At 41.2% G+C, this 4,556-nt stretch overlaps 1 pseudogene; it reads left to right on the top strand.

Annotated features, from left to right (window-relative positions):
- Positions 1-3,061: 3,061 nt before the first annotated feature.
- On the top strand, positions 3,062-3,960 carry LOC142454308 (protein MEMO1-like; annotated as a pseudogene).
- Positions 3,961-4,556: the final 596 nt, after the last annotated feature.

Here is a 4,556-nt window from a genome sequence, read left to right as displayed (position 1 = left end):
CTCTCAGTTACCTTGCCCTTGGTCACTCCCTACCAGTCCGCCCATCCCCTCCCTCCACTGGTTTTGAACCACTCATTTTTCCTTTGTCCCTGGGTTGGCCAACACCTCCTCCCTTCCCCTACCTCCCACACTCTCATGTCCCTCCGGGACCATTGGTCCTATCTTATCCAGGTGGACCTGCAGATATACTAATATTTGCATACAAATATAGAGGGCTTTGAGAGCACCCAAGTGGCACATAAGAACATGGTGTCAACAGCAGCAACACCGATGCGCCGACAAACAAAAAAGTCACTGACATACAAAATTTAAAATAAGAGGCAAAAAATTCTGTTAGTAGTTCGAGGTCTGTTTGTTGACCTTTAGGCATGTTTTCCGGATGAGTCTGGTGGGGTGCCACATCCTGGCACCAAAGTCCATCCTTTATACTACCTCGGGATCTCCTTGCTCTGTTTCCCCTGCCACTCCTTTGCACCCCCCAGTGTTTGCCTCAGTGTGGTGGGGGCAGCTCAGTCGCACATCCCCCACTGTGTCTCAAAAGATAATTTAGAAGTAAAATGAATACATTTAAGACTGTGAAAAGATGGGAAATTTTGTTGTGCATTCCTTTAGCATTATATAACCAAATAAAACTTTATAATGCAGCACAAATGAGTAGAGTAAATGGCTTATTCAAACACCAAAACGAAAACAAAAGCCTCATTGCTTTAGATGTGATTGGGACTCACCGTGAACCTATGGAACTGAGGAAACTGGCCCAGAGGGTTTGCAAGGTTCCGTCTTTATGGAAACCTGCATCTTTCCCCCATGAAACAATGAGAGGTTGAGTCACCAACCTATCATTTGGCAGCCAATTGCCCCTTTATGAATGGCTTACTAGCTTATTAAATTTAACACATAAACAAAAAGATTAGCTAAAAGTAGGCAAAGGATATAGGAAAATTGTTCAAAGACAACACAAATACTTTCATATTTGAAAAGATGCACAACTTCATTATATAATTTATTAAAAATTAAAACTTTATGCCATAGCATTGTTTACATTATCAGTTGTACAATAAATGATTGTAATAATAGTATTGCTGAACGTGTGGGTTATGGATGTTCCTGTACATTGTTGATTGAATTGGAAATTATTTCCGCCTCTGTGGAGGGCAATTTAATGAAAATAATGAAATTAAAAATGCATATGCCATTTGTGTAAGTAACTATACTACTGGATATTGAGCACATTAACCTACGTGAGCAAAGTTACTAGCACTAAAGAGTAACCAATATCCAGTAAAGGAGTTAGGAGAGTTAGGAGAGAGGCCTCTGAAGCCTATTGCTAGATCCAGATCCTGGCTCCTCCCCACACACAAACTGTTTGACATCTGCGTGCCTCAGTTTCTTGTTTGTCCAGAATAATCATAGCATCAGTATCTAATTTTGAGAGTTGTGAGAGATATTAATGTGCTTCTTATATTTATGCAATGAAATGTGTGTGTATGTTGTGTGTGTGTGAATACCAGAACTTTTTCAAATCTATGTATTTATTTTTTGTTACAAAACAAATTTATCAACTTCAAAGTACTTCTCATGATATTTAATACATTCATCAAATCTGTGATTCCATTCTCTGAAACATTTTTTAAATTCATGTGTTTGGATGGCTGACAGCACATCCCTTGTTTCTTCCTTCACCCCTTCTACATCTTCACATCACTGTCCTTCCATGCCTCTCTTCATTGACAGAAACAAAAAGAAGTCACACAGAGTGAGGTCATGTGAGCAATGTGTGCGGGACAAGAAAGGCAAAAACTGGTGCACTGAGAATGCGACACGAGCAGGCGCATTGTTGTGGTGGCAAAATCACTTCCCAGAATGCCACAAATCAGGTCTTTTTTATCGCACACAGTAACGCAACTTTACAAAACCTTAAAATAGAAAGCTTAACTCACAGTCTGACCTGGTGGAACAAACTCCGAATGCGCTTACCCCCTCACGTTAAGAAAAGGAACACACAAATGAGCATCGTCTTGATCTTTGATTTCACATGATTAGACTTTTGGGGGTGAGTTGACAATGGCATCTTTCACTGGTTTGATTGGTGTTTGCTTTTGGGGTCATAAGAATGGCACCACGTCTCATCAGCAGTAATGACCTTGGAATCTGGGTCACTTCTGACCTGTTCTTTCAAAGCATGGCATGTTCCCACTCAACGTTCTTTTTCCTGGCCAGTCAGAAGCCCAGCATACATTGTACAGTGAACCTTCTCGTTCTCCAATATTCCATTAAAATTAGGTGAACCAAGCTCCAAAATAGTCCAGATAACTTCCCCATCTCGTCAAGTTGGTCTTCAAGCATGAGTGCACAAATGTTGTCAACATTTCAAGCCATTCAGGAAGTGGACAGACAGATATACAGAACAAGATTTGTCATCAATCGACATTTCTCCTTTATTGAAATAAGAAATCCAGTCATACATTTGAGTTTTTCCCATTGTGCTGTCCTTGTAAGCTGTGTTCAACATCACAACAGATTCTTCAGAATTTTTTCCAGAGCAGGAAATAATTTCACAGCTGCACACTGCTCTCTTTAATCAGCCATCACATTAAAAAAAAGAGGCTGAGGGGGGTCCGAGTAGAAACCCAAAACCCATCTGTAGACAATAGGAGAAGGGATGAGTCAGCCAGGATCTAGTATAACACCGATGCAACACACAATATTCCTCTGGTTCCTTGAGGTTTATGTGTGTGTGTGTGTGTGTGTGTGTATATATATATGGTGTGTGTGTGTGTGTGTGTGTGTGTGTGTGTGTGTGTGTGTAGAGAGAGAGAGAGAGAGAGAGAGAGAGAAATATTGTGGGTCATAGGCTGCTAACTGCAAGGTCAGTGATTCAAACCCACCAGCTGTTCCTTGATAAAAGATGACTCTCTACTACCATACATATTTATAGTCTCAAGTCTGGCCTATGTGTTTTGTTCCAATAACCTTGTCACCCTCACCGCCCACAGGATGAGCAAAGGGTAAGGTGGGGCCGTGGGCCCATCCCGGGGTGAGGGTGGGCACAGCCACTACGATGTGCAACCAAGTAGTCTGCTGGGAAGCCAGTCATAAAGAGAGCTGGTACACAGCCTCAGGACCTCAGCTGATTTTACAACTAGAATGTTGGTTTTCATGAGTACAGTCAACAAAATGACCTCGCTAGAGACATTGTTGCACCCCAGGCAGGATATACTTACAGAGGGTCTTGTGCTGCCCATGTTTACAAACAAGTGGTTCCATCTATTATGCTTAGAAAAAATGTCCATCCTTAGGCCTTCTGAGCATGTGTCCCTCTCCAGACATGCACTTTCCAGGGTGGATATAAACAGAACACTCTAGATGACCTTCATATGGACCAAAAATTTACAGAGAACTATGGAAAACAGGAATGTTTGAATGCATGTTTCTGTGGACAGATGAAGATGAATGCAGTACTGAAGTGCCTTTTCCTGATTCAGCTGAATCCATGGAGAGCCAGCCGTAGGATGAATTTACACTTATTCCTCAACTGGTTGGATTTCTGAGTGAGTCACAATAACAGGAATTCATAAAACGCTTCAGTGTAGATCTAGTGGATCCTACTCATCTCGCGGTGGTTTCTTCTGATTTCTGCCACTTGGGTCAAAGTTTCCATTACAGTTACTCTGATGAACCCCAGGGGAGAGTTATAGATCCATTGACCATCTAGATCAAGTCGACCTACATTTGGCAGAACAATTAGACCCTGTATCTTTTAGAAATTGCTTGAAGAAATACCAAAATACAATATATAAAAGACATTCCTTTGGAGTGCTAGTAAATGCTATCACAGAGCTCCAGAGAAAAGGAATGCATAGGAGCTTTTCCTCTGTGAATTGTGCCCAGTCAAGTCAGTGTAGATGCCAGTCAGAGAGTGCAGGGAGCCAAGCAGCTGGAGTGTTCCTGGTCCACTGATTCTCTGCCGCCTCAGGGACGCCACCTGCAGGCGCTCACACCCACCTGGGGCCCAGGCTCGCCCTAATGAAGATGCTCTTCTGCTTTGGAGGATGCTGAAATCTCAACCTTATAGAACCTTTCCTCTCTTCTTTAATAGTAGGTGTAGTCCTTCAACTACATAATTTTAGCTCATTTAAAAAATTGTTTAGGGCAGTGGCAGGAAGGCTGCCATAACAGTATCTGGGTCAAAAAGAGGGCAATGTAAACACCCTACTGTGGCAGGTTGTTGAGACTCTTGCACTCTTTGCTAACGTTTGTATATATGTCTGTTTTCAGAATAGTTTTACAAATTGTTCGTAAACAAAAAACTAACAAGTGGGTGGAAGCTTTTTAATAAAGAAATAGAATTTATAAGTGATCTGTATTAAAATATAATAAATTCCCAGTGATGGTTGATTATTACACATGTGGTGCAACATATACCTTCTATTTTAGTTGTTAATAAAGGACTGCACAACTAAAAAAACAAAAAGACTTACAATCTCAGAACTCCTATATAAGATTGATATTACTCATAATTGACTCCATCGCAGAGGCTCTTATTGATGTAACAA

The sequence above is a fragment of the Tenrec ecaudatus genome, chromosome 8, assembly GCF_050624435.1.
Source record: "Tenrec ecaudatus isolate mTenEca1 chromosome 8, mTenEca1.hap1, whole genome shotgun sequence".
Classification (NCBI taxonomy): domain Eukaryota; kingdom Metazoa; phylum Chordata; class Mammalia; order Afrosoricida; family Tenrecidae; genus Tenrec; species Tenrec ecaudatus.
The sequence above is the reverse complement of the archived record's forward strand: the minus strand, read 5'-3'. Positions and strand labels throughout refer to the sequence as shown.